Genomic DNA, 15,000 nt, shown 5'->3' on the forward strand with positions numbered 1-15,000 from the left:
GGTGAGAGGCTGAAGAAGGGGGGCGGGTGTGAGAAAGGATGAAGGTAGGGGGTGGGAGAGGATGAGAGGGTGTGTGAGAGTGAAGGGGAGGAGAGGATGGAGGGGGGGTGAGAGAGGGTGAAGGGAGGGGGGGTGAGAGGGTGAAGGGAGGGGGGGTGAGAGGGTGAAGGGAGGGGGGTGAGAGAGGATGAAGGGAGGGAGGGGGGGATGAGAGAGGATGAAGGGAGGGGGTGAGAGGATGAAGGGAGGGAGGATGAGAGAGGATGAAGGGAGGGGGGATGAGAGAGGATGGAGGGAAGGGGTGAGAGGATGGAGGGAGGGGGATGAGAGAGGATGAAGGGGGGATGAGAGAGGATGAAGGGGGGATGAGAGAGGATGGAGGGAGGGGGGATGAGAGAGGATGGAGGGAGGGGGGATGAGAGAGGATGGAGGGAGGGGGGATGAGAGAGGATGGAGGGAGGGGGGATGAGAGAGGATGAAGGGGGATGAGAGAGGATGAAGGGGGGATGAGAGAGGATGAAGGGAGGGGGGGATGAGAGAGGAAGGGAGGGGGGGATGAGAGGATGAAGGAGGGGGGGATGAGAGGATGAAGGGAGGGGGGATGAGAGGATGAAGGGAGGGGGTGAGAGGATGAAGGGAGGGGTGAGAGGATGAAGGGAGGGGGTGAGAGGATGAAGGGAGGGGGTGAGAGGATGAAGGGAGGGGGGATGAGAGAGGATAAAGGGAGTGGGGATGAGAGAGGATGAAGGGAGGGGGATGAGAGAGGATGGAGGGAGGGGGGATGAGAGAGGATGAAGGGAGGGGGGATGAGAGAGGATGAAGGGAGGGGGGTGAGAGGATGAAGGGAGGGGGGGTGAGAGGATGAAGGGAGGGGGGATGAGAGAGGATGAATGGCAGGGGATGAGAGAGGATGAAGGGAGGGGTGTGAGAGGATGAGGGGTGGGGAGGGTGACAGGATGAGAGGATGGGTGGGGGTGGGTGTGAGAGGATGAGGGGTGGGGAGGGTGACAGGATGAGAGGATGGGTGGGGGGTGGGTGTGAGAGAGGATGAAGGTAGGGGGTGGGGGAGGATGAAGGGAGGGGTGAGGATGAGAGGGGGTGTGAGAGGATGAAGGGAGGGGTGAGGATGAAGGGGGGTTAGGATGAAAGGGGGTGTGAAGATGAGGGGGAGGAGAGTAGGGAAGGAGGGGTGAGAGGCTGAAGGAAGGGGGGCGGGTGTGAGAAAGGATGAAGGTAGGGGGTGGGAGAGGATGAGAGGGTGTGTGAGAGTGAAGGGGAGGAGATGATGGATGGGGGGTGAGAGAGGATGAAGGGAGGGGGGGTGAGAGGGTGAAGGGAGGGGGGTGAGAGGGTGAAGGGAGGGGGGTGAGAGGGTGAAGGGAGGGGGGGTGAGAGGGTGAAGGGAGGGGGGTGAGAGAGGATGAGGGAGGAGGGGGGGATGAGAGAGGATGAAGGGAGGGGGTGAGAGGATGAAGGAAGGAGGATGAGAGGGGATGAGAGAGGATGGAGGGAAGGGGTGAGAGGATGGAGGGAGGGGGGATGAGAGAGGATGAAGGGGGGATGAGAGAGGATGAAGGGGGATGAGAGAGGATGGAGGGAGGGGGGATGAGAGAGGATGGAGGGAGGGGGGATGAGAGAGGATGGAGGGGGTGGGATGAGAGAGGATGAAGGGGGGATGAGAGAGGATGAAGGGGGGATGAGAGAGGATGAAGGGAGGGGGGGGATGAGAGAGGATGAAGGGAGGGGGGGATGAGAGGATGAAGGGAGGGGGGGGATGAGAGGATGAAGGGAGGGGGGGATGAGAGGATGAAAGGAGGGGGGATGAGAGGATGAAGGGAGGGGGTGAGAGGATGAAGGGAGGGGGTGAGAGGATGAAGGGAGGGGGGATGAGAGAGGATAAAGGGAGTGGGGATGAGAGAGGATGAAGGGAGGGGGGATGAGAGAGGATGGAGGGAGGGGGGATGAGAGAGGATGAAGGGAGGGGGGATGAGAGAGGATGAAGGGAGGGGGGTGAGAGGATGAAGGGAGGGGGGTGAGAGGATGAAGGGAGGGGGGATGAGAGAGGATGAATGGCAGGGGATGAGAGAGGATGAAGGGAGGGGGTGTGAGAGGATGAGGGGTGGGGAGGGTGACTGGATGAGGAGGGTTGCAACAATCTTGGAATTTGTGGGAGGAGCAGTAAGATTAGTATTGCTCGCCATGTACAGTATGACTGCGGGTCAGTTGTTTATAAATGATCTGACCATTACGTAATGTGTTCCAAATTTCACCCCAAGCATGCACCAATTTGCACTACAAGCAGGGCCCCAGGTATACGGCGGGTTCCGTTCCAGAGGCCCGCCGTATAATGAAAATCGCCGGAAAACTGATCCGGTCATTTTCAGTGCTGCGCATGGGCAAACCGGCATTTTCGCCGTTCTGCGCATGTGCGACCTGCGGTCTGCGCGCGCAACCTGCGATCCCGTTCTGCGCATGCGCGATTTCAAATTCAACATGGCGGCCCCCTTCTCGGTGCCGCCATATCAGCGGATCGCCGAAAAGCGGGGGCCCTGCTGTATTTCATATTCTATTTCTTTAAAAAATCCTTAGAAGGGCGCTTCTTCCCTACCAACGATTCTCGTGCGCGTTGCACCTTTCACTATTTTGTCCAGTATTTTTCGACAAGCCACCTTGTAGCCCTTTTGCCAGGTGGCTTCTCTAAAAATACTGGACACAATGGTGAAAGGTGCGACGCGCTCGACGCGCCACACACACATACCCACTGTTTTCGCCTCTCTTTGGCCCCACCCGAGGCTCCTGACACCTCCTCCTGATTGGCTGCATTACACAGTAGCAGCCAATCAGGATGAAGGAAGTTGCCCAACCCCTTAGCAATAGCCCTGCTCGAGGAAATCCCGCGACCCTCCAAGCCGGTCAGGTCACTATGTGCAAAGAGGTAATACCGGTATACACATACATGTCCAGAATTGCCTCTAATTTTTTCCTGGACAGATTGTCCAAATATAGGACAGTTCATTTCAATACTGCACACTTTGCAACCCTGAATGTTAGTCTATTTTGCAAACCTACTATGGGGAGGAGTAACGTGATGCTTAATTTCTTTTATCAAATTTTTCTTTTGTCTATTAAACTGCCTGGTTTGACTCCGAGTGAGTTATTAAACTGTTAACTAACTATTAACTAACTAAGTGCTAACTGGGGCACTAACACTCAATAAGTGTTAATAGAGCCACCATCAGCACTATCACAATGTAATGAATTACCACCAGAAACGTGCTTCAAATGCATGAAACTCTATTTTCAGAGGTAAGGTAAGAGGCGGGGGGGGGGGGGCACAGTGAGGGGAACAGCCGGCATGGGGGCGCAGGGAAAAAATATTGCGCTCCCCTGCAATATGCTGTGAAGTCGCACAGAAATGAAAATCTTCCAGTCCTCCATGTTAACTACTTGACTTCTTCAGGTTGGTTGTCATCTTAGAAGGTCAAGTGGTGTTCAGTCACACAAGGTCGAGCAATAACAAATCTGTGGTGTCCTTTGTGCTTTCCCCTTGTGTGTGAAACATGCTATAATAAATAGAAGATTATGGACGAGTATGGATTCCTGCCTTGTAGCTCTAACAAGAAATAGTGAGTCACACAGTGTTAATATAGTGGGCTTGACTATATTTGAATTGAGGTCTCCCAAGTCACAGCTAAGGCAAGTTTCTTAGAGCAGCGATCCTTGCTACTTTGCTCTAAAATACTGTAGGCCTTTTGCTTGTGTACATTTTAAAGTTGCTGTTTTCATTCTCTTCGTGCTATTTTCCCTTCCTGAGAAGCTAAGCCCCACTCCAAAAAATTACATGATCCCAAAGAGAGAATAAAACGGAAACCATTAAATGTCCATGAAAAAAACACACACAAAATTATTTGTAATTATTTAATTCTTTGGGATTGTTGATTTTTTTAAATTTTTTTATTCAGGAAACTTTTTATTCTTGTTCAGGAATAAGCATGAATACATTTTAAAAGGAATGGGAATTGCTACTTTATAGCAGCAATGCCTCGTGTGGGAGCATCAGCTAAATGTCAAAGTATAATTATAATTCCCTACAATTATTTTTGCAATGAAGGGGTCATTTCGGCAACTGTATAATGAATACATCACTTAGTAATGTACGGTATATATGCACATATACTCACTCGCTCATGTAATAAGTCCCTTTCAACCTTGAAAAACATTGCCAAGATATATTTTTTTTAATTTTGCTGAAAATCATACTCTAAATATCATCTTATGAGTTGCTCATAATACCTCATAATGATAACCTGGCTAAGAAGAGCAGGATTTTTGCAATTATGCAAGCTCTATCTCACTTTTTTCGTTATGCTACTGTATTTATAGGAACAATGTTTTAGAATGAAGGAGTCAGTAATGGAATAGGTGTTTGGCTGGATTGAGGTGGAAATGCAAAGTTTGTGTTTGAAATAAATGGGAACTGCAACTGCACAGTTCTGCAGATACTTTGGTAGAGCTGGGGAGTATTGGACGGGAGGAACTTACAGAACATACAGTCGTTTTCATGTGTGTTGTGTATACAGTATGTGTTATGTATATTATCATCTTCAGCCCTTGTCCATCCACTGCTAGATGAAGGCTCCCAATGATCTTCTAGGTATTGCATTTGCAAGCCTCTTTTTTTCCCACGTTGCTCTTAACAAATGTTCTAATTTCATCCTCCCATCTTACTTTTGGTCGTCATCTTGGTCTCTTGATATCCCTTGGTATCCAGTTGAGTACCATTTCTTGTTGCGATATGTCCGTCCAACTGCCATTATACTTTCTTGTTACAGACTTTTGTTTGCTTTTGGACCCACTTATTATTTTCCTAACTCTTCGAGTAATACTTTTCCTTTTGAGGCACAGTGGAAGCTGACCTTGCAAAGATTGTCTTGTGTCCTCATAATGCGCTCCATCCCATCTTCATTCTCCTATTGCTTTTATTTGAAAGGTTCCCATCCATTGATACTTGCTGGCCAAGGTAGACATAGGGGCATATTCTAGTAGCTGCGAGGAGTGTACTGTATATCAATGCACAGTAATTTTCATATGAATTAGCATGTCACCATATTCTAAAATCGCTTCTTGCGTGTCCAAACCGTGCTAGAAGGTTTTTTCTTTTGTTTTTTTTAAAGCATCTTTATTCTGGCTCTGAAAATCTGCGCAATACGGCCAGAATGTCTCAATCTTGCAAATGTTGGCAATTTGCTGGTATTCTAGTACTGTACTGTACCTCTGCAAAATGCAAAGCTGGGCGGACATAGACCTACTGTACTCACAATTTTATGTAGCCACTTCAACGCTATCGAGATTGCCCCAAAGGATGTGAGTGACTGTTTTAGCTCTGTTGGGCAGGGACTGCCTAATTCCGTTTGTTTAATTACCTTTTTTCTATCCACTTGTCTAACTTGTCCATGTATTGTCTACCTAATTATGTACATTACTGGTCAGTAATATCCTTTTTGGAGGAGTTGAAGGGCCGATGCGAGTCTGGGGGCCTTTAAACCAAGCAGTGCTTCAGTGGCAAGTAATCTATGTGGATTATTAATATAATAGTTTAAATATAGGCCTATGTATTTGTATGATTTTTTTTTCTAACATTAATTAAAAAAAAAAAAAGTCTTATGTAAACTTACAATCTAATTTGGTGGCACATGGAGATATAATGAATGTCCTACGGTCACAAGTAGCTGACAGAGGTATTTCGAACCAACCCCCTACCCCGCTACTGTATATGCGTGTGTGTATATGCTGTGACAAACGCCCCTCTTTTGTAGCGCTGATGTCTGTCTGGGTTCTTCTTGACACAGTCTTCTATGCACAGATTGACAAGCAGTGCAATCTAATGCGTCCAGCGCAAGCGCCACCAAGGCGCAAGCCACCTCAGAGGCCGCACATGCCAGGGCCGAATATGGTTGGAGAGAGGCAGCCGTAAGAGCAGAACGAGTGCGCATAGAAGAGGAGGAGCAGATAGCCACCGCTAATGCTGCCGCCGCTACTGCCGCAGCCACTACGCGTTGGAAAGCCGAATTTTTATGCGGAACTACAGGCACTTAATCAAGAGAAGGAAGCTGCCGCCACCATAGTCTAAGCTGAAGTCCAGCTGAAGAAGCTGTCCCCTCCTGTCCACTGTCCCCGTCCCTTCCTGTCCACTCTCCTGTCCACTGTTGTCCTGTCCCCTCCTGTCCACTGTCGTCCCGTCCCCCTCCTGTCCACTGTCGTCCCATCCACTCCTGTCCACTGTCGTCCCGTCCCCTCCTGTCCACTGTCGTCCCGTCCCCTCCTGTCCACTGTCGTCCCGTCCCCCTCCTGTCCACTGTCCCGTCCCCCTACTGTCCACTGTCCCCTCCTGTCCACTGTCCCCATCTCCTCCTGTCCACTGTCCCCATCTCCTCCTGTCCACTGTCCCCGTCCCCTCCTGTCCACTGTCCCCATCCTCTCCTGTCCACTGACTCCGTCCCCTCCTGTCCACTGTCGTCCCGTCCACTGTCGTCCCGTCCCCCTCCTGTCCACTGTCCCCCCCCCCTCCTGTCCACTGTCCCGTCCCCCTCCTGTCCACTGTCCCATCCCCCTCCTGTCCACTGTCCCATCCCCCTCCTGTCCACTGTCCCATCCCCCTCCTGTCCACTGTCCCGTCCCCCCTCCTGTCCACTGTCCACTGTCCCCCTCCTGTCCACTGTCCCCTCCTGTCCACTGTCCCCTCCTGTCCACTGTCCCTGTCCACTGTCCCCGTCTCCTCCTGTCCACTGTCTCCGTCCCCTCCTGACCACTGTCCTGTCCACTGTTGTCCCGTCCCCTCCTGTCCACTGTCGTCATGTCCCCTCCTGTCCACTGTCATCCCATCCCCTCCTGTCCACTGTCCCCCCTCCTGTCCACTGTCCCCCCCTCCTGTCCACTGTCCCCCGCTCCTGTCCACTGTCCCCACCCTCCTGTCCACTGCCCCGTCCCCTCCTCCTGTCCACTGCCCCCGTCCCCTCCTCTCCACTGTCCCCGTCCCCTCCTGTCCACTGCCCCGTCCCCTCCTCCTGTCCACTGCCCCGTCCCCTCCTGTCCACTGTGCCCGTCCCCTCCTGTCCACTGTCCCCTCCTGTCCACTGTCCCGTCCCCTCCTGTCCACTGTCCCGTCCCCTCCTGTCCACTGTCTCTGTCCCCTCCTGTCCACTGTCCCGTCCCCTCCTGTCCACTGTCTCCGTCCCCTCCTGTCCACTGCCCCCCCTCCTCCTCCTGTCCACTGTCCCCCCCTCCTCCTGTCCTCTGTCCCCCCTCCTCCTCCTGTCCACTGTCCCCCCCCTCCTCCTGTCCACTGTCCCCCCTCCTCCTGTCCACTGTCCCCCCCCTCCTGTCCACTGCCCCCTCCCCTCCCCACCCCTTTCCTCCCCCCCCTTTCCTCCCCCTCCCTCCCCCCTCCCCCACCTTCCCCCCCTCTCCCCCACCTTCCCCCCCCCCCTCTCCCCCCTTCCCCCCCTCTCCCCCCCCTTTTCCTAGCGAGAAAGTTAACTCACGGGCAACGCCGGGTCTCTCAGCTAGTGACTATATAAAGCTTGCAATAATTCATTACCACTGTGTTGTGTCTAGTCACTACAGTCTCACACAACATGTACCACACACTATAACAATTAAACAGTAACCCATAGGACTCAGGCTCCCACCTCAGTGATAGGCCATATAATCTGAGGTAAAATAAAGAGGGGTTACACTCTTATTTTGAAACTTCCTGCAGTCTATAATGCCAGATGTGCTACTTGTGTTTCATCACAGACATGGCTGCATGACTGTCTCTGAAGTACAGCACCGGCCACCTTTAATCTAACACTTACCCGGAATTGTTCGGGACTGTTTTCTTCAGCCGCCGAACTTGGCCGCGTGCCAGACGTATCTCGTGGCTGCGCGCCAGCCACATCTCCGTTCAGCGCTAATGGTGCTGAACAATGGAAGTGCCGCAGGCGCCGAAAAAAAAGCCCGCGTCTGCACGCGGTTTAAAAATTCCCGCGGTGGCGGACGCTTTAGGTTAAAGGCGGCCGCGGCTGTATAATCGTAAGGCATGTTATAAATGAATTATACAGGTATTGTTGTTTGAGATCTAATTTCCCCCATTTCACCACAATTATCCTGATGATTTCTACTGCCACCTGATACACAAAGCAAGGCCCATTTCTAAACAGCTACTGTACACCTGACTAAATTTCCCCTGACCGCAGGCCATCCTATAAAAATGACCAATACATCATTGCTTCCCCTTCTCATTGCGCTAATCAAAGCAGAAGAGACATAATCAGCGGGCATTCCTCCCAGCCAATAGGAAACCTCTATGCATCAATGTCAGCTGGTGTTATCAGGCGGGCAGCAGATGAAACGATACCGGGCGGGTTGTTTAATAATCCCCTGACCGTTTCATTACAGTAATCAAGAAAAATCAGTAGAGGTGGCAGGATGAGTTAAGAGGGAAACCTACGGATCATTAACTCAGGACCTCGCAAGATAGCTGCTGGACAGATTGAAATTGCTTTTATGCTTCTGCAGAGCTGTTCTCGCCAGACTCACTTAATCAGGGAGGGAGACGAGGGAGGGGAGAGAGGGAGGGGGACAGAGAGAAATTTTAATTTTCATACAGAAACTTTCATATTATACACATGAAAATACTGCGTATATTCCAGTGTTCTGCCTGAGACCTGGTCACGTGACAGCAGCGGTCTAATTTCCCTGCCTCTGATCAATGTACAGATCTATGAGATCGATCTTATAGAAATAGCTTTGGAATAGTAACACATACTCAAAGAGGCCCTGAGTAATCCTAAATCCTCGTATTTATAAACATCAGTTAACCAATAACATTATCAAGTGTTATGTATCATCCAGACTGTGGGCCTTATTTACTAAATGGTGGTACAGTATGTCTTAAGGCACATTACAACCCATTCTACTTCTATGGGCCATAAGGCGTTTGTAAGGCTTAGCAGCAATTGGTACATCTGGGTCTGTACTGTATGTTGTGCATTGCGTCCATTGTGTGTTCTACTTCCAACACATGCTGTGTTATAAACAGTGAATCAAAGAAGAGACTCTGCCTGTTAATCTCACATCATATCATTCCATAATCCGTCCCGAAATTATTGTATTGGAGAGAGAGAAAATGAAACAGATGGCATACATCTTCAGTCATCGTGTTTGATTGGGGTAAAATAGTAAGAGTTCTTGCTCAGCAGCCTGATTGGATTCCACAGCATTTGGAAAACCACACTAATGACCGTGATGTTTTAATTTCCTTTGTATAGGGTGGATCATGGCCAATTTTTGTAACTAAAGATGTGTGAACTTTTCGTTTTGTGTTTGCAAACCTTGCAAATATCACCCTTCTTGGTTTCGGTGAAAACATTTGCTTCATTCCAAAAGTTTGCAATGAGTTCGCTTAACAATAAAATACCAATGGGCATTGCATGTTACTGTAGATTACAAAATTGAGATCAAATTTAAAACATCTTTTATAAAGTCATTGGGGGCTAATATTTTGCCACTTTAAAAAAAAACTCGATTTTTCACTTTTTTTTTAAAACAATTTAAGGTGTTTCGTCTGAACATCCTGTTGCTGGGGATCTCCCCTAAGCTGGAACCCAGACATACACACCTGATCTCACCCTCGCCTCCCTGCCATCTCTTCCCCTGTAAATGGTGTTAACCTTCTGATTTAATACTGACTAACCTTTAAAACTTGCCCCACAAATCAAGCATCCCAATAGCCTGCAGTCATGGCTATTCTCCTACACCCACAGTCTTACCATCCATTGTGGCAAGCACTACAGCACTTACTGTATTCCCTCTCCTGCTGTCTCTGCAAGTCTCCCATCATACCACTTAGATTGTAAGCTCTTCAGGGCAGGGATTTCCTTTTCTATTGTCTGATTCTGCTGTGCTTATTGTATTATTATAATTCCCTGTACTGTATTCTTTGTGAAGCACTGAGTACACTTTTGGCGCTATTTAAATAAAGACATACAATACAACACAACTTTTGGCACCAAAAGTTAAATCTACATTTTTGCAGGTTTTTCTGTCCAGTGTTTTATTTATTTTTTGTTCTGTCCTGTATGTGTGTTTGTGTTTGTTCTGTGGCTCTCCTGTGTGCATCTGTTGTCAGTGGGGGAAGAGAGAGTGTAGGGGAGAATGAAGGAGAATTTTTCAGTTAGAAAACAACATTCTGATAGTTAATTGGTAGGGGGGGGGGAGGTCGGGGATTTAGGCTGAAGGTATGCCTTGGGCACTGAATACCCTTGCACTGGCCATGCTCCCAATGATTCCTATGTAATATCTGTGATATTTCTGCAACATTACCCGACGCAGCCTTTGTCCCGCTCAGCAGCAGAGCAGCATCTCAACGCAGCTGCACTTTTCTCTGAGGGCTCATGGAAACATTTAGGGCTGGAATTGGAGTCCCACTACAGGGATCATATTAGGCTGTAGTTGGGTATAATATGATTTGAGAGGCATAGGAGCTGTAAAAGGGGAGGCTGTGCTTCTCTCTTTATTTTTATGGTGCACAGGGAGTGGGGTCATTGCAGCTGCTGGTAGGAACTTCTCCCCACCTCTCTGATCTTCTGCTTCATGCTGGTGTGCAAACAAATACCGCCCCTCTGATTAGCACATTAGAGAAGCAGGGAAGAATTGATCAGCATATTGTCTTTATAAAGCTAACCAGAAGGAGAGTGCAGAACTACAATCCACTGCATCAAATAAGCTTGGCATGACGAAAACATTTCAGTATTGCCAAAGCATGAATCACAGGGGGTAGGGTATAATGATTACCCAGTATATGAGTAACAGGTGGTAGGGTAGAATGGTTACATACTGTAGTATGTAACAGTTACACACAGGGATGTGGGGGCTAGTGGGCAGCAACAAGGCTGTGTACAAATTATATGAAGATCACTACCCATTTTTAATAATTAATACAGCAGTAATTCTAAAATGTATCCCTGCGATAAAATTTCGTATACCTTCATATTTGAACGCAGCTACAGTATATCAACCTTTACTGAATCCAGTGCAGTCACTCACAGGCTCTGAATAGAAGACAAAATGTTTCAACTAGCATGGGATTGCTGCTTTCATACAGTCTACTTGATACATTGACCCCATCATCTTTCTCTAACCAACCACTTGTTGGTTTTCCTCCTGACAACCTGAACAAATGTTGCTGTAACATAAAAGGTTTCATCATAAATTATGGACTGGATGTTTTGTTTTAGACTAGGAAACTGACATACTGTCAAAGATTAAGTGCCCAAAGGGCACATATAGGGCATTTGTAGGCACCCATGGAGCACTGCTGGTGTACAAAAACACCATTATTATTATTGTTGCTTTGTGGTTTTTCATAGAACATGTTTGTGTAACATGTAAGGTTTGTGTTGTTGAAAATGCCGAACTTTATTAGTGCACATTTCTTACAGTAAATATGTTTTTAAATAGACACTTGAAGCAGGACTGCATTTTTAAGCATATTTTAATTTAAATGCCTGGGGGAAGAGCGTGGGACCTCTGCAACAGCCGTGCCCCCCTGGTTTGGCACCGCTGCTTTAGAAAGTATAATGAAGCATACTGTATGTACATCTATATTTTGGTTCACAGTTTTTTGCCACAGTGTTACTGTAGTATATTTTTGTTTGTTTAATATCCAGTTGCACCATCAGGCCTTAATGCAGGGGGTGTGCAAACTGGGGGGCGTGCAATTTTCTTAGGGGGGCGCGGCACCTACAGAGGCCCAAAGCTCTTCCCCAAAGCATTTAAATTTAAATGCCAGGGGAGTGCGTGCAAGGCCTCTGTAAGTTTGCTTACCTGGTCTCCGGCGGCTTCTGGCGGAGTCAAATGACGCCGACAAGGGGGCGCAGACTGAAAAATGTGTGCATCCCTGCCTTTATGCATTGGGTTCTCTGGGTACCAGAAGGTAAAAGGGAGTTATTAATTGGCAACCAAACCGTGGAATTGCTCCAATGTTGTTATAATAAAAACCAGGGTCCCACAGCACTCATAAAATATATAAATACACGATAACGAGGTAAAACATGTATAAAATCTTACGCCCAATAGACTGAGGCAGATCTACCCAGAGGCCTCAGATCAGTGGTGGAGAGGATGTGGTCAGATCAGGGGTATGGCCCATATCTGGTTGTGCTGTCCGGCAATCCTGAAATTCTGGGTTATGGTACAGAAGTTCATTGCGGAATCTGTGGGGGTAACCGTTTCATTGAGTCAACTGTAATAATATTGGCTAAATCCATTGAAAATAGGAACCTTCCCATGCGCAAACTAATATCGCATATCCTAATAGCAGCCCCGGTGCTCTATGTCATCCGCCTGGGGCAAAAAATAATAATTGCCCCCTTCCAAACAGGAAGTTGTCCAGAGAGAGAATGAAATTCAATTAATGAAGAAACTTGCCACCCTTTTAAAGCATACAACTAAGAAATTAGTGGGAACCTTGGAATAGTAGATAACTGAATTCATAATTACAGGCTTGCGGCCACCAAAGAAGTGACGAGTAGACGGGGTAGCTGTTGTACCAATGGAATTGTTTGGTTTTAAGGAGTGCTCATTATGTGCCCATCTGAGAATGTACATAACATGTTTTAGCCATGTTGTTGTATTATTGTCGTGTTAAGTTGGACTTCTTGTACTGTTTTTGGTGGTCATTCCCCCTCCACCCCTTTTTTTTTCTGTGTACTCGCCCCCTCCTTCAATAAAAAAATGTTCCCAAAAATATTTATACTGTAATGTATATCAATAGTCAAATACACATTGTAAATAGTGTGTACATAATGCACAACTTTTCAGGGAGGTCCCTTCATTAGGTGAAAAAACATACATATATTCCCACACCCCTGCTTACTGTATGCACCGACTACAGTCACCATTTTAAGTGGAATTGTAATGCACTCGCCATCTTAGTATCTTGAGAATTATACTGCTGCGACACACTTTATTCGAGCAAATACCCAGTTTGTACCTGGCAGATACCTGGAATGTGCTGCTCCTCACCTCTGACAAGCCCCGTTGCGTTTGCCTTCCCAGCCATGGTTCATGCCTGGCTGACGGGCGGCTGATCTGTTAAATGATAATGATTAGGATTTAATAGGCTGCAATGCTTCGCGTGTCTACCAGATTGCATAAATTCATGAATTGTAATGCAGTATATATATATATATATATACTGTGCAGTATTGCAGCCAGCGGGAATAAAATGCTTAAATCCCTGCCTGGAAAATAACGCAATGCACTCGGGCAGAAAACAGTCACAAACCTCAATACACCCGAGTATACCCGAATTCGTGGGACTAGCCGAGCTCGAATAAAGTTTGTCGCCAGTGTACTTCCAATGCTGTTATACCCACTCACAGCATTACATGACTGAATACTTTATTTATATACAGAGCAGGTGCCATGTAACAATGCATGTATTGCCCATCACTAAACACACTATATACATTGCCTGTTAACCCCTGTATTTATACACAGAAATAGCTCATGCTTACCCTTGACACACTCACACATACAGTTTCCCAAGGCCTATACGTGCTAGTCTCTCCATGCCACATAACGGCTTGTATAATGTATAATATATATATTATACAATATATAGAAATATATATAATCTCCATAGAGATGCAATGCTGCCCTTATCTCATGACCTGTCCAGTCCTAAAAAAGCTAGACAGTACTGCTTCACCCACAGCTTAAATTCTTAGAGGATCCAGGTTGCATTCATCCCTTGAGCCCAGTAGTTCTACAAGTGCCTCATTTTATCTCACCTAGTCCAAGATGTGTCGGCGTCTACATCAATCCCTTAATTCTTTGATTCCATGAGGTGATAGATTTACAATCCCTGGGAAATCCAAGCCAATCTCTAAACATTATTCCCATACCCACTGAGGGAGCCTGGGCTGTGTTTTGATGGCAGCAACATAATGTATTGGAGATAAATTGGTTAATCATAGATTTTTGTACGTGTCAGTTTTCTTTATAGAATTTTTCTATTTAAAAAAAAAAATTGCTATACTGTAACTTAGTTGAAGAAATTAGAATCGGATGCCTTTGGCAAAAGAATAAGAAAACAAGAAATGTTTTTTATAGAGACAAGATTGTATTCTGCCAGAGTGAGAAAAAATTGCAGGTCATGAATAAAATATATATTTTTTCATATTCAACACTGGGGAGTATTGGTGACAGCTAAATATAGTGAGGAGCGCTGCAGGGCAGGACTGAGGTGCATTGGCAGAGATGTGTATTTAATATTATAATAGAAGATGGTCATTCAGGTCAGGACTGAGGTGCATTGGCAGATATGTGCGTATCCAGTTTTTAAGAGCTGATTGAAGTAGAGTTAAAAAAGGAGGTGCATTGGCAGATATATGTGTACTCTGTGTTGTAAAAGCTGGTGGAAGGGCAGGTCGGGAATGAGGTGCAATAGTAGAGATGTGTACAGTATACTCCATTGATTAGTGGCAGGGAGTGCTGCTGTTTAGGAATAAGATAAAGTGAGTTTAACACTTCCTCACCCATCTGCTTAGAGGTGTACATCAGAATAGATTGTTTATAGGTGGTGCTCAGTCTTTCATACCTGTCAGGGTGTTAGATCCATGTAGGGCTGAATGCAATTACGTGAAGAAAGGGCACCAGGAACTTTTTGTATAAAAACACAATCTTTATTCACATAGTTGGGATTACACTGTTCACATTAGACACCAATGTGGGACAAATGATAAATTACTTCAGATTTCTTCCTTGGTAATTCTCACTACTACTCTAAGGAGGCACATTCTTCTTAAGCTTCATCCCCTTAGCAGCTCTCACAGGGGAGGTACATTCTTAATTCTTTACTATAAAGCTACTGGTTGCTTCTCTGCCTTGTGTTCAAAGTACCTTTGTCATTGGGACCTATGGTAGGTAGTTGTGGGCTCATCCTCCCATCCC

Source organism: Ascaphus truei, chromosome 3 (assembly GCF_040206685.1).
Source record: "Ascaphus truei isolate aAscTru1 chromosome 3, aAscTru1.hap1, whole genome shotgun sequence".
NCBI classification, from domain to species: Eukaryota; Metazoa; Chordata; class Amphibia; order Anura; family Ascaphidae; genus Ascaphus; species Ascaphus truei.